The sequence below is a fragment of the Myiozetetes cayanensis genome, unplaced genomic scaffold (genome assembly GCF_022539395.1).
Source record: "Myiozetetes cayanensis isolate MyiCay16 unplaced genomic scaffold, myiCay2020 scf2-11, whole genome shotgun sequence".
Classification (NCBI taxonomy): Eukaryota; Metazoa; Chordata; class Aves; order Passeriformes; family Tyrannidae; genus Myiozetetes; species Myiozetetes cayanensis.
This window is the reverse complement of record NW_026087411.1, coordinates 30,524,133-30,548,809: the sequence shown is the minus strand read 5'-3', so window position 1 is coordinate 30,548,809 and position 24,677 is coordinate 30,524,133. Positions and strand designations below refer to the sequence as shown.

At 45.8% G+C, this 24,677-nt stretch overlaps 1 protein-coding gene across 1 annotated transcript in view; it reads right to left on the bottom strand.

Annotated features, from left to right (window-relative positions):
• MDGA1 (MAM domain containing glycosylphosphatidylinositol anchor 1) overlaps nucleotides 1-24,677 on the bottom strand; it is a 148,505-nt gene that overhangs the window by 123,581 nt on the left and 247 nt on the right. The window lies entirely within an intron of this gene.

Here is a 24,677-nt window from a genome sequence, read left to right as displayed (position 1 = left end):
AAGGTATCCAACACAGAGTGGCATAGGCTGCCTGGTGCATCCCTATGGTAACACTCGCTGCAACAGCTTGTGCCACACAACACCCCAAGAGCCTAGAAAAAGTGTTGCTATGAGATGGAGAAGTTTACTCCATTCATGAGCAACCTGATTTGCTGCTGGAGAGATCCAGCCCCCGAGGAATAACACAAAGGAGAGAAGTGATGAACAGGCAATAATAGGAGACTGAGACAGAAAGCCGTCTTGGTGTTTATTAAAATAGTATCTGCTAGTCGCCTCCCTGGCTGTGGTGTCATTTAAGCTGTAAAACAGTGCCTTGAGGCAGCAGCCAGCACTCCTGGTGCAAATTCCTGTTTCCCACAGGAGGCTTCCAGCACGGCCTTTGCTGTGGCCTACTCAGCTGCAGATGTTTCACTTTCAAACTGCCCCAACACGTGGAGCACCTCAGCCTCCTGGAGCCTTGTCTCTCCTACATACAGCTCTGCAGAACACACTGCCTGCCAGCAAGGGCTGCAGTTTTGCACTGTCTGAAACACCCAGGTGCAGGGAGGACAGAAAAAAGGGGAAGGGGCAGCTGGAGATGCAGGACACTGCTGCTCCAGCTGCAGAGTGAACTACCTCGGCTAGACATGTAGCCAGTCCTCCCATGAGAACTAGCTGGGATTGCCATGCCCCACAGCAAATGCCAGCACTGCCGTCCCATTAACATTAATGCCCATTACAGTAGGCTGGATCCTATAACAGGGAAGGCACAAGGTTTCCCACACAACTTCTTCAACACAGGTTTCAGGCTAGAGAACATGCAACCTGCAAGAGACTCCTTATTCATCACTTGAGCCAGTGTCCGGGTTCCAGCCAGGACAGGGTTGATTTTTGCAGTAGCCAGGAAGGGGCATGGCTAGGACCTGGAAGATGTCATTGCCTGGGGAGAAGGGAAGGGACTATTTTCCAAGGACAAGGTGTTCCTTCCAGTGGAGTGGCTGAAGGAGCCATCAGATATTGTCTATTGTCAGAGAGTGTCCATGTGAATTGTTCCTTTCCTGCACCCTCTCTCATTAGTATTGTTGCTGTTATTATTTATTTTCTTATCTCCTTGCTGTTTCCTCTACACTGTTCTTATCTCAACCCGTGATCTTTACCTTTTATCTTTACCACAGGAGGAAAGGGAGGGGAAAGTGAGGGAGCAGGCAAGCAGTATGTGGTTTGAAGTCTCAATGGGAGCACTAAATTGGAGTACCATTCCTAAACCATGACAGCCAGCTTCTTCAACGTGGAGGCTGATCCTTGCACGTTCACCTTTACCACTTCTCCCCTTGCATGTTCCCTTTTTTCTTGAACAACTAAACACTTGCAGGATGTTTCATGACCTGTCTCACCTAAATAAACCCACCTGCCATAGAAACGCATCCACGTGGGGGGAGAGCCCAGTAGCAATTTAATGATCTGTTGCAGTACCAAACACCACTTGAACAGGGTAAGAGGAGGAACATTAAATATGATCTCACGTCAGGCATGAAAATCCTTCTGCAGTTGCAAAAAATAAAGGCCAGAATAGAACATAAACCCATGCTGGTTTTGGTTTTGTGTTGCTTTTAAATTCTAGGTAACCAGGCAAGCCAAAAGACTAATGCAATGCTGGACTAGTGCATGCACACCATCATAGTGAGCAAGGCAGTGTTTCACCAGTCACCGCCCATAGATGCTACCCAAAGCACTGGGAGGTGTTCCTGTCTGCTCCCAAAACAGGAATTTCCTGCTATAGCCCATGCTCTTGCTCCACAGCACTGAATAGGATGCTCACAACTTTAATTCATAGACCTGAAGAAAGAAAGGATGAAAAAACAACCTCGTAGCTAATGGCAAAGGGCTCAGAGTGCTTTGCCTATGCCCTGGTGGCCACAGTGCTGCTGGGCAGATACCATTACACCATTTCCCACACAAAAGGCATAATTTAGAGACCCAGGGAAGGCACCTTTTCAGTAGCTTTCAGGGATAGCTGCTGTCTCAGAGGTTGAGGAAGGTGGGAAGCAGAGGGGACTTTCAGCCCAGACGCAGCCCCAGCCTAAGATGCTAATTCTCCTGAGGTGTGTGAGTGCTCTGGGGACGACTTGTCTCAGGGAGGCAACCGGGACCAGCCAAGTCTGTAAATGGATTTCTCAGGGCAGCTTGACAAGAAGAAACTTCAGATTCATCTGGCTGAAGACGCATGCTGCTTTCCTTCCCATACCTTCCTGCCTAATGCTGCTGGCTGCCAAGCCCAAATGAAGCAGGAAAATGAGGGGGTATGTTTTGGCAAAGAGTAGGAAAAAAAAAAAAAGGTAATAGCCTGCTTCAGTTGTTTGCAGAGAAAATTACTCTCAGAGAGAAAAGATCAGGGTGCAGCATCAGACCTGCCTAGGGAAAAGCAAGTCTCTGCTCAATGGGGGGATGACACTTCGTTCAAAAACTCAAGAACAGTTAAAAACTCCGTTCTGTGCTTTATATCTAAGACAGGAATGGATGTGGTATAAGGAGCAAGTTTCATCCTGTAGCATGAAAATTGTCTTGAGATTCTTTGGATTGCATTTCTCAAACCTCTTCTTCCCTCCATGCCTACAATCCCTTCCATAACTAAATCATGCCTTTTATGCAGATACAAGGCTAGGAAAGAAGCAGAAAGCATCCAAGCGAGTGAGCGAGCAGCTGCGTGGTGTTTAGTTGCTGGCTGGGGTTAAACCACAGCAGAGGGTCAGCAGTGAGGGCCATTGGAGGGGGCTGATCCCGCTGGTGTAGTGGCATCAGACCCAGGTGAGGAGGAGATGCAGCCCCTGGACCCCACACGTGCACACATGTTGTGCAGCATGAGATGCAGAACTGGAAGAGACTGAGCCAAGCAGTGCTCTCCCCCTGAGTCACATCAAGCCCTCAGCAATGTGGGCAGGCAAGCACATAAACAGGCAAATGTGAGCAGAGCCTGCAAGGAAGACTTCCACTAGCATTCCTGGGGAACAAACCCTGCCAGTGGTGTTATCTCATAAAAAAGAAATACATTGTACAAGGCATTAAAGAGAACAGATAAATACTCATCTACAGGAATGGTGGAGGGAAGCAGGTGCTGTTTTCTGTAGTCCTGAACCAGACAGAGCCTGATACGCTTTCTAGGAGAAACAGGATGAATCAGTCTTTCACAACAGCAGGGACACCAAGAAGCTGTTATTCTGGGGACCCGTCACAGACTCTGCTGTGCATCCCAGAGACACACTATATACACCTTGTATTACTTTCCCAGTAGTCATTTCCAAGCCATACTCCACAACATATGCTACAAAACTTTAATTGGAGGAAACAGTTTTGCCGAAGTCCTTACAGTAACTCACGAGCACTATCCCTCCCTGTCCCCCCTTCTCTCAGAAGGGGTCACTCCCAGCATTTTCTCACTACACCCAGTGCAAGGCAGCCCCCAAACACCTTCCTGTCTGCTCCTATACCAGCAGTCTCCTCCTGCCAGGTTTCTGCTTGGTGCAGTGCACCACATCCCCCATGGGAGCAAGCACACTTCCCGACACCAACTGAGCTCCATCTCCTCAGCACACTAGCAAAGCACAGCTTGCTTACTTTGCTACAGGAACCAACACTGCAGAGGACAAGCAAAATGTTAAGGACAACAGAGACAGTTCAGTTAGTTCCCTCCTACATCTTGTGCCACAGCCCCGAAGGAGGGAGACAGTGGAATGAAAGGGCAACACATTCAAAGCAATGCCAAGGACCTGCAGTTTGACAGCTCTGTTTAGTGAGTCATTCCTCTTTCTGCTAAAGTCCTGGGCACTGGTCACGCTTAGGGCAGGGATAGGACCAATTAGCTGGCATGAAAGGCTTGAAATCCTCCATCTAATGGGAGCCAATCACTGGTGCATGTCAAGCAAGTGGTACCTTGGATTTTAATTGTCTCCCTGTAGCCTACATTGCTCAGAAAGCCTGGCACAGCACTTGCTCTACCTGTTGTCCAGAAAGCCATGCTACAAGCTGGAGGAATGGGTCTCTCCTTCCACTGGAAATGTGGCCAGCAGCCCTCCTGCAGCAGCCAGCACCCTTGCCAGCTGGGTAGAAGAGCCTGCCCTCCACCAACCCTCCTCTCCAGCACCATAACAAGCCTTCTGCTGACTATAAAAGCAGCATCAGCTCACTCCCCAGCCCCAATAGTGTTAAATACTCTCCTAAATTTTACAAAATGCTGTTGTTGTTGTCCCCATGCACATTCCCCTCATGCCATCAACTGCAGGGACCTCCACCTGACTGCTTTAAAATCTCATAAACTTTCCCACTTTTTCGCAAAGCTGGAGTTACTGCTCTCCCTGGTACTCAGGCTGGTTCCCTTAAAATTATGGCCAAGTCAAAACTAAACTTGTGGTTTAAAAATTGCACAGATTTAAGATTTAGAGTGATTATTCATTTCTGACTCCCTACCTCCTTCCTCCCTCTAAGTGTTTCTGTGACCATCACTAAATTAAAACAAGCATAAACAAGGCTGAGTGGAATTCCAGCCAATTTTAAAAGCTAAAAGCAGCATGTCCCCCATCCTATTACTCCCTCCTACTCTTACCCTTGTATTTTATACAAAGGAAGACTTCCCTTTCTTGCTGCCTTTACTAAACAGATTTTCCAACCTTAGGCTGCCATATTTGGGCAATCAATGGAAAAAAGGCATTGTGATGTCACTCATTAATGTGGAAGCCCAATATAAAGTTGGCTAAGTTTAGAGGTCTTCTCCACTTCTTACATATTTCCAGATGATGTATTTCAAGACACAACCCTGATGTTCCTGGCCTTCTCAGAGGCTTATATGCATAAACAAGGGCTTTCCAAAATATCTCCCCACCTCTCCAACCATGACTTTACAGCTGTCTCATTGCCGCGACAGACAGGCTATACCCCAAACCTGGAGGTTTTGAGGCTGGCATGGGGACTGGCAATCAGACCAGGCATCAGACCTGCTGGAGACCCAACAGGCACTGGAAAACCTGAGCCTTGCTAACCTTGTCAGGTTTTTCACCATTGAGATTCCTGGCAGCTCTTAATAGCTGCAGGATCTGGATTTAAGGGATGCTGAGACTGTGTTTCCTTGTCTAGATTACTTCTGGAGCAATCGTAACTGGCAACCAACAGGGAGGAGTGAGAAAGGGAACTCCATGTCCCTATGAGACCTTTGGCATAGTCTTGGGTGGAAGCTGGGACCCAAAGGTTCTTGCTATCAGAGATCTTCTCTCAGACTCTAAGAAAGCATCAGAATCCCGCAACAACTCCTGTAGCAGGCTCTTAACATGAGAAGCAGCATCCACACTGGCCCTCTCCAGCAGGAGCAAACTGGGGTCAAACCAGGTATGAGCCCAGTGTGAGCAGGCTGAAAACCACCCATGGAGAGAGCTACCCTCACAGGAAACCTGTTCCTCAGCCAGTGCTGGTAGCACAGGGAGGGAAGGGGTAGGCATGAGGCAGAAACCACTTTTGTCCTCTCTCCCTCCCTCTCTTTAAAAGGCTGCAGCAAGGGCAATTTTCTCCTCACTGGGGCAGCTTTGGCCTGTCAGGTCTGTGTGTCCTTCCTGCTAAGGGCATGGAGCAAGCTGCCCCACTCCCCTTGGCAGGCGAGCCTGTTGCAGTGCCCAGACCACTCAGAGAGGAAGGGTGTCCAGCTCAGAGTTTATTCAGGCATTTTTTTCAGCCAGTTACCTGCCTCAAGCTTGATTCCCACTTGAGAAGCACCACCCCGCAAACCCCCACGATGGGGCCCCCCTCTGTAGGCTGTGCAAATTGGAATACAAATCAGAGGAAAAAGCTTTCCTCTGTTTGAACAAATTGCTATAGATTCACCCCCATCTCAGGTCAGAGCCCCCGATGGGAAATATTTTCACTGGCTGACTGCTAATAGACTCTGGAGCAGCCACTGGATCAATACCTGAATAAGAAAATTAGCCAAAGCACACAATCTGATTTTGCCTTGTTTTGAATTACAGCAGGTTTGTGTTTATTTCGCTCCCTTTTCCCTCCTTCCCTCTCTAGCACGCTTCCCCTGTCCTCGCTCCCTGGTTAGCTATCTATCAAATCTGGTCAGATTTGTGGGAATATAATAAAGTACGTGCAGGAAGATGTAATGCCTTTTGAAAAATGTTTACACGCATTAATATTTCCTAGTGAAACTGCAATGCTACCGTTCCCTCAGAGGAGATAATTCGGGAGCAACAGCAAGACTTTCATACACCCTCCTCAAAAAGGCCACATGCATACAATTAAAAAAAAAAAAATCTGCAAAGTAGGACTGAGACTGGGCTACACACTCCCTCTCAAAAAACTCAAGAGGTCAGTAGCAAGGTTTCAACGCTGGGAATTTAAAATAATACTAGTAATAATAATAAACAGTTCAGTTCTCTCCTTTGATGTTGGTAGCAATGAAGATATGTAACTAGACCTGGGCTAGATTTCAGATGCAGAGGGCTAGACAAGTCATCTAGAAGTCATCCCATTCTCTGAAAGACTTCACCAGCAAGGGAACAAGCAAAGTGATTCCTTTCACAGAGATTCACTGCTGTGTTTCTGACAGCTGAACACGTGAACCTTCCCAACTTCCTAATCCTTTTTTGCTAGTTTAGAGCCTATTTTGCTTTAATCTGGAAATGGCCCTACAAGAAGGGGAGAGACAGAGAAATAGAACACAGATACTAAGCACATTATAAAAAAAAAGCTGCCAAACCAACTGTTCAGCTAGGGCACGTTGCCCAGATAAAATGCAGTGGGAGTAAAATAATTCCTTCTACTTCCTACCCCAGCATCCCACTCTCCATGCCACCTACAATTGTGTCAAATGAAGAGAGAAAGCACGACTCAAGCTTCCTGCTCCGGCATGTCATGCTGTGAAGCAAAGCCACCAACCGGGCACCCATGGAGAACTCGAAGTGTAAAGAAACCCTGGGGCACTTAACGTGAGACAAGGTCCCCCTGTTACATTAGCACACCACAAGTGGCATTGGGCTAAACAGTTTGAGCTGAACCTCACATCATCCTCTTTATAAAGCTTTCCTCGGAAACTGCACATCTTTCTCCCAGCCCAGTCACTTACTGCTACACACCAGGGACAGGACTCTCTTCTCTTGACTTGGTGCACTGAACAGGCTCTGCTGCTGTTCCCTGCTTTCTATTCAAGAAAACTGACTGGGTATCCCAAGGGCAAAATCACTTGTGTGCCTAATAAATATATACATTACATATGCATACACATACACATGTGAGTACACATATACACACATACACAGCTATTTTAGTCTCTGTGAGAAGTGACCAGTGTGTTTAATATCCTTTTCCACCATCTCTAATCCCAACATTTGTTTGATCTTTATGTTACACTCACAGAAGACTACTAAGTATAACTGTCACTGGAGATTACGCTGTACATAATGGAAAATGTACAAATGTCTACCATCACAACTTCAGTTTCTCTGTTTGTCTGTGTCAGACCATACCAGGAGTGTGCTAATTACAGCGTGTCCAACAAAGAACTTTAAAGAGGAGAGGCCATAAAGCAATCTTTCTCATAGACACCACATAACAGGGACCATCTCATTGGAAGAAACTAGAAAAGAGATTTTTTCCAGAAAGCAGCATTTACAGTATGTGATACTGGATCAAGTACAGTGAGGGACCACTAAAATGGTCAGTTGGGTGGAGCATACGGTGTATGAAGAAAAGCTGAGAAAATTTGAGTGGGTTTCTTTGTTTGGTTGGGTTTTTTTCTAAGCCTTAAAAAATGACAAAGGAGGGAAGATGGACACAGAGTCAGATTCTCCTCAGAGGTGGTTGGTGAAAAGAAGGGCAAAAATCACCAGATGGAACACAGGAAATTCCCTTTTCTAAAGACAGAAACTATTTCACCATGAAGTTGTTCAAACACTGTTAGAGGGTCCCAGAGAGCGTATGGACTCTCCATAATCAGAGAAGTTCAAGACCCCAACTGGATGAGGTGCTTAACATCCTGGTGCAACTTCAAAGTTGGCTCTAACATTGAAGTAGCCCAGCTTTGAGCAGAAGGCTGAATAAGGCAACTCCAAAGGTCCCCTCCAACCTCTTCAATGATTCCATGAAGTAACTACACACAAATCGTATTTAAACTTGGAGATGTGGAAACGAGATAAAATACCAAAACCACAAAGAACTCTCATGGACATCAGACTTACTTGGTTTGTTTTGTTTGTATTTTTTAAGATTTGTTCCATTATTGCAGATGCCATCAGAGATGAAACAAGGTTTTTGTGGCTTAGGACCTCTAAACCAGGCTGCAGTCCAGGCAGTAGGAATTTTTGACTGAGTCCTTTCACTGTGATTCAGAATGAGTCCCCAATTACAATTACTTTGGTGCAGATTTTAACCTCTGGACCCTGCTATCTCCCAGAAAAAGGTAAGAGGAATGGAAAGATGCCACAGATTAGGTGTAAGCTCAATCCCAAGGAAATGGAACTTCAGGGGTTCTTTTTTTCCTTTAAAAACCAACATATTTCCCCTTCTCCCCTCCATATACAGTGTTGATTTTCACCTTTACGAAGTTACTGTACAGCTTCCCTCCTTGAGGACTATAAAACTTAGAAAAGAGCTTCTGGGAAGGTGGCCTCAGAGCTCCCAAAACAATGCAAAATGTCATGGCTTTCCCCAGGCAGGGATTCTAGGGAAATCTAGTGGATTATCAAAAACAAAAGCAGTTTTCCCCACATGGATGAACGCTGCTTTTGCTGTAGTCAGTGCCTACAACCCTACTGTTCACCTAAGGCACCTGGCTGCTGCCACCTGTGGGCATGCATGCCCCTGGGGAGAGCCACCGAATACTGGAGAGGATGAATAATCAGCTATGAAAGGGGAAGAGTCACACTCCTGAGAGACAGTAAGGAAAAAAGAAAGGTCAGTCTATACTTTAGGTAGAAGAGAGCTCCATGCAAATCTTTTCTTCAGCAAAAAGGGCTGCGCTTTTCTCAATTCAACCCAACTGTCCCCAGACGCTGCAGAAGAACTGCAGATTTGGGTGTATTACTCATTGGTTACCCAATAAACAACAACACACTGATCCAGCAGCAATGAACACTATGAGCACAAAAGTCTCCTGAGGAGACAGTTTCCTTCTCCACCCTGGGAAGTTTAGTGTCTGGAGGTTATTCTGTCCTGGAACTTGTGGAAGTTGAGTCTCGGCCCCAGCTGACCCCCCACTATGAAGGGTAGTGCTCCAGAAGATGCACCAACTCCCAGAAGCACTCACAGACCTAGAACCCACAGGTCCTCTTGGAGGGTGACAAGATGATGGACAAGTGATCTGGGAATGTATCTGCCCAAGAAAGAGGCAATAAATAAATAAAAAAAAAATTAAATAAAGGAAAAGACAGCGATAACATCTGTATTGGGAATACCATGAAACAAATTCATGTGTGCAAATTTACATACTTGGACAAAGAAAAGGGTGAGGCTGGCAAGACATCTCAAGGAAGGTAGGATGAGGGAGCACTGGGAGTCTGAAAAGATATTTGACAGAAAAAACGAGAAACAGAACAGTTGACAGTAAGTTTGCTCTATCACTCTTGCTCAAAAATGGGAACAGTGACGACAGCTCACACCAGCAGAGTAAACATGACAGCAGAGATTGCTGGTGTGGCTACAGAAGCAGCCTGGGAAGCCTTCAGACCTGACTCAGTTCATATCTGATCTCACACATAGCTCCCAGGAGACCCATGAGCTGGCCCTTGAATCCAAATTCCCAGCTCCCTGACGAACACCAGGCAAGGTTCTCACCTCAGTGAGAGGATACATTTAAGGTCAAATGTGTACAAATAATAATGGCCAGTCTTCGCGAGCGAAGATCCGGGGAAGGTCTTTACACCTTCCAGCCTGTGCATTGGATTTTTTAGGTGAGACACAGTGTGCGCGGAACTGAGCCCACCCTTTAATCCTAAGGTTCATCTGCCGGGGCCAAGCGAGCTTGGACGGTGGCAGCGAGGTCCTTAGGACGTAGGTGGGTTGCCTTTAAAGCTAACGAGCCCCACCTGCCCGGGAGTGGCCCTGACCGGGAATCGAACCCGGGTCTCCGCAGTGATAGCGCGGCGCCTTTACCGCTAGACCACCAGGGGTTCCGTGTACAAATAATTACAAAAATATTAACAGCAAGGAAAGGAGAGACACAGACACAGTGGAAAAGTCCCTCTATTCTGGTCAGCAGGGCAATCTAAATACATCAGGCCAAGGTCTTTCTCAGCTGTTTCTCCAACAGGCAGAGCACTCTGCTATGCTAAGCTCTTTGGTCACCATTCCTTCAGTAGGTGCTGAAAACACTCTGTGCTTCTCCATACGTGTTTATAAGTTTTGTGGAAGAGGGTCAGGAAAATACCCTCACCAGCACCGTGCCTGGTACTTAATCTTATTCATACAAAAAGATCAAACCAAGCTTCCAGCTGCTGTTTGCCTTCATGTTGTAATTCAGCATAAAGGTATCACTGGCAGCATTTCAATGCCACTTGGTTTTCCTTTGCTGCTGCTTCAGCAACAGGAATTTCCATTGTATTTGGACATTTGCATGTGGGGAAGCAGGGGAAAAGGGCTTTCTTCAGCTACAGGATTTTGTTGACATACTCATTTTATGTGCAAAAGCACACAGTCAGACTTTCTTTGCAAAGCCCTCTCTTGCAGAGCCAATATGTGTATTTAAAATAAGTGATAATGCATCTCTTTAATACAGCTTTTATTGTTCAAACAACTATTATTTCAAGCACAGTGAACTCAGGGAGAATTCCGAAGGTGAAACCACAGGAGCTGAGGAAAGAGAGAAGGCAGATGGGAAGACGGTGGTGACAATGGGACAAAGACTCCCCCCCCAGCAAGCCCTTATCTCCAAAGCCAAGTGAGATCCTGAACAGTAGCTCTATTTATGTCCCTTCCTTCTATTTGCACTTTTTAAGGACACCAGAAAAGTTAGGGAACAAACATATGTGACAAAGGTAAGGAGAAAAAACTTCTACCATTGTAACACAATTAAGCAACAGAAAGAAAAAAATCCTCTTATTCCAGCAAAACAATCCTGCAGGAAAGCAAAGAATGGGGAAAATAAAGAGGAAATCCAAATAACTCTTGCCAGCTGCCTACAATTCACTTCAAGACAGCAAGCTGCAAGAGACACAGGCCTGCAATCACTACAAAAGGATTCTCAAGTGGTATCATATATCTGATAAAACAGCCAAAAAACTTTTGGGGTAGGAAAGACTGGTTTTCCCATTATTCCAGATTGACCAACAGAAGTGAACGCATGGCGTGCTGAGAGTTAAGCTGTAGTTCAAGTATAATAACAATTAGCCCATTCTGGAATAATCACAAACATAATCCAAGTCCTCCAGAGTAGTGGGGGTTGAAATCAAAGTGCCCAGACACCTTTCAGGCCCAGAGAATCAAGAAATCCCCTTATAGAAGCAACCATCTCTGAAAGTAGATCCAAAAAATAGTGACTAGAGAGCTTGGCCTCTCTTTTGGCATGTTACCAGACTGGCTAAGTCTCCAGGCACTGTACTCTGGTCAGACAAAGCCAGCACACTTTATGAAGAGGGTTCACACTCAAGGATTTTCTGTGCTCTGATGACAGATCTGCTGTTGGGTTCTCCAGCAGCAGCTCACCAAGGCAGCTCAGGGACTGCCCGAAGAGAGTGGCAGTAGTGCAGTGACAACAACCACCAGCCATCGATGAAAAGATGCTCATCAATGCAGCAAAGCAGAAACCACCACAAAACTAAAAACGTCTTGAGTGGAAATTTAATGGTGATAGGATGGAAAAACCCCAAAAATCAGATGTCCCTGAAAACCTGCAAACCACTAAGACAGGATTCCAGACAAAAACTGAGGTTGCCTGTCTGTGCCCTCTCCTTTCATATCCAGATGAAAACACCCCACTGAAATCACCAGCTTCATCTTCAAAACCTCTGTCCAAGGCAGACAAATGGCACCACCTTCCATTCACACAAACAGAAGGGTAGAAGAAAAAACCAGGTCTGATCTTTTTTTGCAATTTAAGGCAAGTTTATTTGTTGCTGCTGTTTTTGTTTGGGCTTTTTTTTACATACTTGGTTTACACTGAAGTCTTTAAAATAAAATGTCATAAAAAAGACTGACAGCAATAGGATCCAAGCCATTATGCGCAGCATTTCAGGCCAGCATTTTTACGAGAGCAACAGCTCAGCTGCATTTAACTCCCTTGCTTTAGAATTAAAATGCTATCTACAGGAGTAGCATAGCAAAGCCAGAAATCATACCCAGGAAAGTGAATTCTCTAAGACTTCCCCCACCCTGCTTCTAACTTCTTTTTTCCCAGAGGATCTGAAGAAACACAAGCATTTCTCCCAGTCAGGCAGTAGCAAAGGCTTGAGTCAGAGTTTGGCCAGCAGCTCTTGCTGGTGGATCACGGGCACAAGGGCTGCCTGCTCACACCTCCGTAGCTGCAACACTTCTTCTGGGCTAATGAATAAAAAGTCATCCATGTCGGCAAGGTGAGCAGGTGTGACAAAAAACATAGGAGATATGATCTTATATCAACAAAAATCCAATCAGCCACGCCTGCCTCAAAAACTGATTACAATGACTCATTGGATCAGACAAAAAGGGAGAAATACAATACAGGAAAAATCAGAAGAGTTAGTTCAGCAAATGAACCCCTTAATTACAAACTATCACCCATTCTACACCGCTGTGGGATTTGGAATACAGCCTTGGTGTCACGTACAGTTGTTCACACACAGACAGCAGTAATGCTCACAGAGCATCTGGGACTGTAAGAAAAAGCATATAGGACTATGAATGAAAATTCTACATTAAATCTTCCTGTTTCTTGCACTGGTGGTGCTAAGACTAGCCCCGTTTTACATGACTTTTACCCCTGGACTTACAGCTATTGCTTTCTGGTAGATGTCCAATCCTGTTCAGGGAAGATTTCTGCCTGATGGGGATGATGGTTCTCACTTGCTCTTCCCATCTTTCATTTTCAACAGCAACAATGTCACAGGTATTATCATGAGGCCAATGAAAGACAGAAATATTCTCACTCCTCAAATTTACACACACCATCAAAAGCATCCATTTCTTTTCTCTCTCGCTCCTTTTTTTTTTTTTTTTACATCTAGCAATAGCTAGACACATTTCCTTCTCATTTCCCTGTCTATCTCACCAAGCATATCACAGATCCCAGTACTTTTTAGCACCTTCCCCTGCTTCCTCCTTCTGCAAAGCTTTTATTTAGGGCTAACAAGCAAAAAGCTCATAAATGTGGTTTCCTTCCCCCAACATCCTCACTTACTACTTCCTCTGGACTTGCTTTGAGACAATCAAATGCAGTTCTTAAAATTAAAAGCTGTTTATTAAGTATTAGTTCTGCTGGAGCTTTCCTGCACACTTCTCTATGCAAGGAAATTAAGTTTGTGATGCTGGGCTTCATTTTTCTTTACTGCTCTTTTAAATGTCTGTACAAAATGCCCTGCTGACCCATCTGAAGCTGAGTGATAAGCAGCTGATCTACTGTGTTTTACCCAACGTCTCTTATCTAAAACCATCTCCTTAAGCAAGCCATATGCTGCAAACATACTTTGAAATGTCTCCATAATAATCCAGGAAGCAGAACTGTTTGTCAAATAGCACACATACTACTGCTGGCCACTTGGAATAACCATCAGCCACAAGTAGGTACATATGCTCATTGTGATCTGCAAAAATCAGCGTGGCATCTTTGCCAAGGCTTAGCAAACACCAGTGTGGTTTCTAGTTTCAATAACTACCATTCACTTTGGCTAATTTCTCCTTCTACATGGAGTTTCAAGCCTGATTACCAACCACAAATATGTAAGAAACTGCTCCTTTCAATTTGTTGCAGTGATATTCATGCCTCTCACCCAACATCCCGACATGAAAGATTTATGGTATTAATCATGCACATCATAGTAAACAGTCATTCTCTACTGTCGATTGCATTTTTCTGCTGAAATAAGGATGAAAGTCCTAAGCTGCTTATCATTTGACCAGACAGAAAACAAACTATTATTGTGCTATTTTAACCAAAGCCAGAGCTTAGTTTCTATGGGTAACATCTTCAGATGCAGTTACATGGTTCAGGAGCTTGACTATCCCATTTTGAAAAACAATTTAGAAACTTAATCACAGCTAAATGCAGGGCTTGTCTATGCAAGGAGTTATTCAGGACTAGCTTTTCAAAATTAAAGATTAATTCCAGACCTGTTGTTCAGAGGTTCTTTCTCACCACAGCAAACTGCATTAAGCCAGATTGCACTCCTACATCTATGCTTGCTCGAAAAACACCACTGAGCAAGAGCAACCCTGGCATTTGTCTTGCTAGAGTTTGCAGCTACAGGACTGCAATAGCTAACCTGCTGCAGCCCTTAAACTTCAAACTAGACCCAACAAGCCAGATAGCTGGTTTTACACCCAGTGGCACAGCCTGGAGTTGAGTCCATTTGTTTGCACTGCAATCCAAAAGCAAGCATGAATCCAGTGTAGGTGTCCCACAACTTATCTATCAGGCAGTCAAGTGCAGTATGTTGCTGCCAGAAGACTCCAGGAACAGGAGGCTCAGCACACACCTCAAAGCCCACTCAGAGTGTTGCATGAGGGGCTCAAGCACGGGCCAAGCTGAGCTGTTACGGCTGTATTGCAATTGGTAACTAAAACTAATGATTTCAAGAGAGCTCAAGAGAGCACCCACAAGTCACAGTTCCTGCTTCTGTGCAGGCATAGTATATGTGCACTGTAAGTTGAATTGTCAAACAAAAATCACTGACTTTAAATCCTTTTGGGCTTCATTAGCATTTGGGAAACAAACACTAGAAATTTCTCACTGTCTTCATACTTGTAAGAAAAATAAGAATATAGATTAGCACATACATAAAATGACAAAACACGTTGGAATATTCAGATTTCTCTTTTGGTTTTTCAAAATCTGTGTTCTGCTCTGGCATCCAGCCTTATTTTGGAGTCACAGCTCCACCCTTGTAATCACAGCTTCTCCCCTTTGTCCCAGACACTCTCCCTGATCATGTACCAATTATATGGTCTCCTGCTTTTCTTCCCATCCCAAATCTTTGCTCCTTCATGGCAAACACAGACTTTTTGTCCTTCCCTCTGGGTACAAGCAACAGTCATTTAATCTCCTTGATTCATGACAGAGGTTTTTCATAGCAAGAAATACTGCTTCTTTGACCAAGTGCAAAATAATTTAAATTGTTGCAGAATGAGTCAACAGATTCTGAAACTGGTCCTTCTGCAGATCCACACAGCAAAGCCATGTATGTACCCACAACTGAAAGATTTCTTTCTCTCCCAGTGTTGTACTGTAAGGCTCAACTGCTGGAAGACCTACAAGAGATGTCCTAAAATAAATCCTAAGCTGTGTACAAAGATGAGCTAAATTAGTAGTGACAGACAAAAGATGGTTGTGGTTTTTTTATTAAGAAAGCTTGATTCTGAGATAACTGGATCAAATCCTGTTTTCGATGGCTTATGCCTTCTTATTGAGGATGTATTTACCTTGGACCTATCAGCCACGGGGATTGCACTTAATACCAGCTGCACTTTACCAGAGACAAGAGGATGGTTAAAACTTCGCTGAAGTTCGATTCTCCATTCTGCCACGGGCAAATCACTTAATCTCCATCTCATTTCCCCACACGCAGAATGGAATAACTGTAGGCAACAGGAGCATTGTAAAGATGGAGGTTCATGGATATTACAGTGATGGGAAACACAAGAAATCCTACATGTGCACTCTGAGAGGGATTTTCAGGGTCTAACAACTGCAGTGGAAATGTCCGTACCACTTAAATTTTCTTAATACCCCAGCTGGATTCACTTGACTGGCAAGGGAGTTTAGTCTCCCATCCCCAGCTAGCTCTTGCTGCTCAGGTCACTTTCATGAGCCTCAGTTTCTCCATTTCTGCTATTCTGAAGAATGCTTCGAGTCAGACTAATCCAGTTATTAAACTTAGCAAGAGAGTCATTCTTCACTCTAAATCTACAAATGCCTTTTTCCACTATGCAAAGCATGCAAGAAGCACCAGGAGGTGAAAAGGTATTTGTAAGCAAAAGCCATTCTGACACATTTCTCAAACACCTGTCTGAATCATATCTTTGTTTTACCTTTTTATTTCATCACAAAGGCACACAAGAGATGCACAAGATTCACATCCACATTTATTTTATAACAATTTACACTAATTAGTGAAGGATCATTTCCCTCTGAAACAAGAGCAGCAACAGCAAGCAGTTACTCTTGTATTAAATGTCCACCTGCAGACATCCTAAAGCCTTTCTCACAGCTTGACTTTAGCTTTCAATGTTATGTCAGTTCTTCTTTAGACAGCGTTTGCTAATTTGTCTTCGGAAACCGCTGTTCTTACTGCACCTTTGTCGATTGCTGTCCTCACCCTGCCATCATTTCCATTTACATGAACTCAGTAAAGTATCTGCATGCCATTTGTCCTACACTACAGCTCACAGTGGAGAGAAACCACAAGCCAGCACATCACCGTCAGATGGATTTTTAGTTACATCAATGAGATCTTTCCTATGCAAGCTAAAGCAAAGGGCTAACAGCCAACACCACGGCCATGAGCAGTTTGCAGCATGAGGGAAAAGAGCCACAAGAAAGCAAGAGGCTGGCAAAATCAATAAAAGCTGCTGGAGGTCCCTGCTCACCACCTTGATACACCCTCTTCTGGGAGGTCTGCAGCCCAGCACATCCCTGTGACCTGTTCTGAGAGCAGTGTTGGTGACTTCAAATCACCAGTGGGCTGTCCCACCTTATTTGCAACCACTGAAATATATAATTGTGTCTACACTGCTGTTCATTACTAGCACAATACTGAGGACACAGAGTGCTTTACAGAGGCAGACAGAGGGAGCATCTTTCTCAGAGGAGTTCAAACATTACTACAACCATAAAGCCCTCTGTACATTTTGGGAATACAGTCACAGCACACACTGGAGTAGCCACACTGCCTAGTCTAGAAGAACAAGTAGAAAATTTAAAGAACTAATAATTTATATTCAGCTGTCTCTCTACTTCCATGGTTAACTTCAAGCATCTCCCTTCTCCAGTTAGGAACCAGAGTATTTGGGCATTAAAACTAAAGCTTGATAGTCAGAAGCAGACCTTGGATACAGCGCAGCAAATACCCTGGTGCAAAGAACTCCCTGTAGGCAGCCACAATGCTCAAAAGACAATTTGGCTCTAAGCTAGAGCCCCTAAGCCACGTTTTCCAAGAGCCAAAGCACCAGAATCAATCAAATGTTTCTGGTGTGGCCCCCTCAGATCTGCTGCCTCAGAGAACCAAGGCGATAGATATATTGCAGCACTAATGCCCTCACCTGACAATTTTAGAGCCCTGATAGCCAGACCTCACCTTGCTGTCTTTTCTCCCTCTCCCAGAGCAAGGCAATGAGGATTCCTCTTCCCTCAAATCTGTTCAAATTCCTTTAATCCAACCTTTTCCTTTTGAGAACCAAAACCAAACAAAACCCTAAACGAACAACAACAACAAGTCACCAAACCACAACTACATAGATACGTTAAAAAAAAAAAAAAAAAAAAAAAAAAAGGTTAATGAAAGATTTAGGAGACCTGCACTCACTTTATTTTATGATCCTTAGAAACGGACAAGGAGGAACAGAAGAACAGCACTTTCACCTGAAGAGTATTACAAAGAAGAGAGAGGAAAACAAATAGAAAAGGGTAAAAGGAAAAAGAAGAAAAAAATAGTAGGGTGGTGGGCTGGGGAGGGCGGGTCATGAAGTGCTTGTGTACAGTGTGACACAGCTTCAGACCCGAACAGAAATCCGGGAGAGATGCAAAGTAGCACGCAAGCAGCCAGCGCCAACACCCGGACGCCGCAGCTCCGTCCCGGGCGCTCGCTCCCACACTCCGTCCCGGACGACGGACAGCGTGGTTTGCCCGAAGTCCGCCAAGGTGGTCACGGAGAGAACGAGCCGCCTCCGGGCGTTCCCCGGCCGAGCCGAGCCCGGCCAGCCCGCCCCACGCGTGTCCGGCCGGGACACGGGCGCTCCCACAGCGGGAGTGTGCCCTGAGGAAGTCCCGGCCCCATCTCTCTCCCCCTCTCCCCGTGGGAAGAGGTGCACCCCGGCACCCCCGCCGCCGGGGCGGTGCAACGCCTCCCTCTGCCGGGCAGCGGCGGCCCCGCCGCCCAGATGTGCTCCGCAGGCACAGCTGGAGGGGAGCCGGCCGGCAGCACCGGAGAAGGACGGGCAGCTTCCTGCGCCTTTCCCTCGGGCGGGAGGGGAAGCAGGAGCCGCCTGCAGCACCGCGCTGTGCCTGGGCAGAAGTCAGGAAAAGAAACAGGAGGCTAAGCCTTCGTTCCGTGAAACACCTGACAAAAGTCTCTCTGCCTCCCGGCAAGTCCTGTCCCAGCTAACTTATTGGTAAGCGCCCTTCTCCCACGTGAATTTTGTTGAGCCAAGATCAGCTGATGCCCAGGATCCCCTTTTCCTGGCTCCACTTCTCGAGCTCTTTCCTAGCTCTTTAATGCTCTTTTGATTGTCAGCTCCATTAATTTCTTCATCTAAACAGCAAGCGTTTGGCTATAAAAACAAACTTTTTTTGTTTCTTCAACCACTTCCCCTAGATAAGTAGCAGATGAAAGCTTTTTTCTTTTCAAAGCCAAGTACTTTGGATCCTACTAGAGTAGAAATCTCACCAGTTAAACATGGGCACAGAGACATGAAACACACAAACTCTCCTCTCCCACTTCTTCACAACACATCACTCTCTCTGGTGAATCCTGAAGGCCTTGCCAGATCAGCATTCTGCTGTATGGTGTCAGTGCCATATCCCTGCCTTCTCCACAAGCCCAGGAGACACTGGCACATTTTCCCCTTTGGAATTTAACCCTATGCCATGCCAGCTGATGATGATCAACAAAAGATGTCTGGGACACCTTGACTGCTTGAGAGCTAAAATGGTCTCAGTTTTCTTAATAGTTTCAGTGTACCTAAAATCTGGGCTACCAGGTACAGCCTAAAGAATCACATACTGTATTACCTACAGCATCTCTGAGGACAAACCAACATCCACCATTTGTTGTCTGGAAGGCTCATCTTCCCCACAGCAAATAACAGCCCCTTATGATGACAGAACACAGCAACCCTTCTGCAGAAGAGGAACCAATATCTCACCTGCCCTGATGAGAACTTAACCAATGAACTGTCTCTCCAGAGCTACACAGGCAAACCAGTTGACTGTAGACTTACCTTATGCTGACTAAAGAAGCTTTTTGCAGGTAAGGTTAAGGACATTTCCACAGAGTAAGAAAAACCTTCCATCCCAAATAGTCTTTCACGAGCTGCAGTGCATCTCTCTCCATTGCTTGTGCCAGCACACTGGCATTGGCTAAAAGGCCACTGCCTACCCCCCACCCCCAACTCTGCCCTCCTCATAACAATTTGTAGCCACACAGGCATGGTTCTTAGCCACAGACTATGCTTAATGAACCAAGAGAGCACAGCATGTGTGGAGGGTGGGACTGGAAGCTGGAAAATGCACTATTCAAGCAAGCAGAATAGCAGTAACTCATCAAAACACAGGCAAAACAGTAGGGCTTCTGGTTGATGGGAAGTGTCACAAAATCCCTGAGTTACCAGCATGGAAGTCACTTTGTCTTGTTGCTTAAAAATAAGAACAGCAGCCTCATCAGCACAGCACCCCTTACTGCCATGGCTGAATGGCTGTCTGACTACTGAACCTCCAGGTCCATCTTTTGCTGCATCTTCCACCTATTGGGAGTCACTTATTATACCTATCTCCCCCTCTCTCAAACTCATCTGAAATACATATATATATATTTCAAAAACTCCAATGCAAACCTGACACAGTGATAATTTTAAAAGCTATGCTGCTCATGTCAAATTATTCAACATCTGTCTTCATGTTCCCACAAAAATTAGCATAGGATGGTGGTTTCTGATGACACCTATAGTGAAATATTTTGACTTCATCCAGCAAGTTGCAAACAACCTGTCAAGAGGATAATGTCAGTTTTCTAGTACTGCATATTAAAGTCAATTGAGGGCTTATCTGGTGTATGAAGCTACTGACCTGACCTAAAACTACAGGCTCTAATGTCACAGGAGAGTCAGTGTGACACATTACAGCTGGAGAACAGCAAGGCATTCTGAAGCACTGGACTGGATAGATTTAATGCCTTGACCTTAGAGAGCTGTTAAAGACCTATGCAAATCTTGGACCTACCCAGTCCTTTGGTGAGTCTATTTCTATGGCACTCCAGTTAGAAAACTCATTCCTCAAAAGGCTGTATACAGCCTAAGCCACCAGAGATTTAAGGGCTGGACAACAAAGATAAATGGTTGAGCACAAAAGATGTGTGAACATGTGTGTATGCTTTTATATATATACATACACACATATATAGTTAGGAGGAGCACTGTGCTCATACTTCACATTTTCCAAACAGAACTAGCCAAGAAGTGGCTCATGGAGCCAGCTCCTCTCCTCCTTCAGCCAGTAATCTACTCAGCCATTTCTGAGGGCACAGGGTACACTGAGATGACAGCAAGGTATCTTGAGAGCTCCATGTCTCGGACCCTGTTCCTGCTGGCAAAACAGCTCTAGGCAGAGGCAGGTGAGAGGGATGGATCCAGGTCACCAGGCTCCAGGTGGCATTAGACTGTCTGTGCCCCAGAAACTGGCAGTAAAAGACATGCACGCACACAGGTTGCAAGACTGTGTGAGGCATACTGCATTGTAAACTCTAGTAAAAGCATTTTTACTTTACAGATAAAAGGAGCAGGAAACAAATCATATCATGTGTACACGAAATGAAAAAGTGCAGATGTTTATGGCTTAAATGCAGGATATGTTTTACCACGACACTCCTTCATCATAAGACATAAGAAATCAGTCTTCCAATAGATTTTTTTTTTGGCTGTCTGTAGTGGTATCTCAGGGATGATGGTGTCTCTTTAAAGAGAGAGCCTTAACAGGTCATTTATTCCCCACTTCTGAGGCCAGGGCAGGCCTACTCTACACTGCAAGTGCTTCACCCCCTCCAGTTTCAAATGCAGCCTGTCCAGGCCCTCTGATCATGGTGCTAGGTAGCTTTCCCTGCTGCCCAGCCTAAACCTTCCTTCTATTTCCTTTCCATCACCTGGATGTATGTAGCCCCTCACCATGCCTTGTGATGCCCATTCCTGAAACGCCTTCTCCGCAGGTCCCCTCTTGAGAGGCAGGGGACAAAACATCCCACTCTTTTATTCCACCTGAAAGGCTGCCGCTGATCAGCTGGACTGTGGTAGTTGCAAGACAACCCAGAAGTGTTAATTATATCCTGCACATGGAGCAAGCACAGCAGCAGCACTGTGCACACTCTGAAACAGAGCTACACAACTCCTGAAATCTACAAGGTTGACTGGGAAGCAAGCGGCACGCTCTTCCCCTTGAATACCTTCCCCACCCCCAACACCACCAATCGTCTCTTCTTTCAGTCTAATTTATAGTCTTTAAGTCTTGATAACTCCAAGCCTGGAAGGGCAAGTCCCCTGTCTCCTTACCTCTTCCTTCCTCCTCCCCAGTTCTGACATTTTCTAGGGATCTGTTACGGCTTGCTCCTTATCTTGACCAGCAGCATTAACATACCAGGACTGAAAGGCACGTGCAGCCTGGGAAATGGGCTACCACAAAAGGCTAATAAAAGTTGCCTCTTGGCAGTCTGCTGAATTGCCTTCCCGATCAGGCCAGCCTTGTCTCACTGCAACAAACAAGGCTGAAAGAATGGGATCAGCTAATGAGAAGAGGGTTTCAGACACACTTCAGTCATTACAACAAATGCCAATTTATATAACAAGCCTCTTCAGGTAGCAGGCAAAAAGCACCTTGACTCCTAATTAAATTGCACCTCGATTGTAAATGCTCCTTTCCCAGAAACGCCCTTACACACATTTTATTTATACCATTCATCTCAATAAACCTCTCCAACAACTCCGCTCTCCTAGACAGAGGTCTTTTGTGCACATCCATGTGGGTGTATTATTTAAAGGGTACATCACATGGACACTTTATCTTGTTTAATCTGATTTAATCTCAGGAGATTTGCTAAAGTAAAATATATTTATAGACCCATATAGATGCCTCCCCCAGTCTCCACTGCCATAAATAAATATTCAAAAGCAGAAACACAGATCTGAACCATGACACTTGAGATCCCATAATTTCTACATTTGGTGCCACGTGAGATAAACATTCACAACACAGAATGGTCAAGTACTGCTTAAAGCTATGGTGAGAGATTTAGGAAAAATCCAAGGGGGGGGGCAGTAGGACTAATTTCTAATCCTGCTTTATTTATCCTTGCAAATATAACCATATCAATCCAGCTCTGCTCGACCCATCAGTAACAGCAATCTTGCATCCAAAGAAACAGTGCTGGCTGCACAAGGCATGAAAACAGCACAGGTTAGTGGACTGAAAACAGGATTGGGAAAGACAATATGAAAACTATCAGCCACCATCCAGTGTGCTGATTCCACGAGACACTGCTTTGGGCTGCCCTGAGCAACAGCTGCGTATTAAGGCTCCTGATGTTAGATAGTTTGAAGAGGTAGGGGTGGGGAGAGGAAGGAAGAGACTGGGTTTCCCCTTTGTGTAGTTAAGTAAGAGAACAGATAGAAGTAGTGTACCATTTTGGCTCAAAAGGATATCTTCATCTTAGTGTATGTCTCTATCTGTGCTTTCTTTTGTACACAGTTTCTCCAATCTCTCTGTGAGAGAAAAAGACAAAAAACATCAGTAAGTTATTCTGAAGATCTAATTTAGCAGCAACTGTGTCAAATGTAGGTTCACTGAAGTGGATGAAAAAATACATCAGGCAACCTTTTAAAGCGCATTTAAGCAAACCTGGTTTTAAGCTCTGTCCCTCTTGCTACAATCCTGAGCTGAGAGGCCATTCTACAGCAAGTGACAGCTATTCAGCAGCAAGAACACTAAAGTGAAATCATATAAGTTCGGCTAGAGGCAGATTACCTGTTTTAAAGGATTAAATAGCATGCCCTGATCAGGTTTCTGTACCACAAACTCATTCTACTCCTCGTCTTTCCAGCCTTCTGAGGGTCATATAGTTTTCATCTGGACATGCAGGCTGGGAGAAAACACATATACCGAGAGGAAGAAAGAAAAAATGAAAGGAAACTAAATACTCTCTATTTAAAACGGTTATTTTACAAAACAGACCCAAACTCATATTAACACCCCAGCCCTCAAGGAGAAAGGAGGAATTGTTTCCATTAAAGAAATACATCATTAAAAAGTGACCTACAAAGACTTACCCACAGTCAGTGAGACTGAACTGATCTTTGCCAGAGCTCACACAAGAGACTGGCTGCGTGCTGTTAAAAAAAAAGAGGGAGCGGGGGGGCTGGATTCTCTCACTGGGGTCTCTCTTCAGAGCTCAGAGAGCCTGGCTTGTTAGAGGCAGCGGCATGCCTTCCAGGAGGACTTTACAGCAACGCACAACTGAGTTGTAAGCCAAGATAAAGCCGGCTTGTTATGAGAGACAAGACTTGTGGGTTGCTTTTATTTATTTTTTCCCAGTGTATTAGAAATGCAGATCTTGTAAAGCAAGAATTCAGAGAGGGTTGGGAGAGGGAAAGGGGGGTTGCACGGCTGGCTAACGTAAATTCCGGGTGTTTTCTCAGCCCGAGCTTGTGCTCGGCGGTGGCACTGGGTGCCATCCCCCCCACCTCTGCCCTCGCACTGAGGGGCTGCGGGAGGCAGACACCTCTCACGAGGAGACCACCCGAGCTTGCCATTTGCCACCCTGCCTGCAAACAAGGAGAGGAAGCAAGCTCGGTAAAAGCAATAACAATAGTAATAGTAAGAGAGGAAAAAAAAAAAAGAATCAACCAGCCCTACATCAGCTCTGCCACTGATCACCACCCACCAACCTCCATCATCTTAAGAAGAAAATCAGCAGCAAAGTTCCATAGGGTGCAAAACCAGCCTAGCCCCTCCCGGGGCGCCCGGCGGGGCTTGCCGTGGGAGTGAGGGGGAGCCGGGGCAGGGCGGGGAGCCGGCCCCGCCGAGCCGGGAAGAGCCGCCCCCCGGGCCGGCAGCGGGGGAAGGAGACCCCGACGCTCCGACGCGGAGCCCCGCGGGGCAGCGCTGACCGCCCTTCGCTCTGCTCGCCGTGCCGGCAGTCCTGCGAGGAAGCAAACCCGCAAGCGCAGGGCGGGGAGAGGAGCCTTCATCCTCCCCTTGCCCCAAAGAAAATGCAACTCGGAGGTGCTCCCGGAGCCACCCCCACCGACATCAGCGTGGCGTCCCCACGCGAGTAGGGAGAGAGGAGGCAGGGCCGGGGCCCGAGTCGCTCCCCGGTAGCAGCCCCGCCGGCGGTCTCTGCGTGCCATGTCGGCGGACTCGTACATGGGAGGCGGCCAGAGGTTACGGCGAGGAATTATGAAGTAGCTACAGGCGCTGGAAGCCCTATTGCTGCATCAATCTCTCCGCTCAGGCTGCGACGAGCTTCGCCGGCATCATTTACTTTCTCCTGCAGGTGCTTTTTAACTTTGATCCCACCGCTGCCGTCTGTGCCCTCGCCCCCCATCCCCACGGCCCTCCTCCG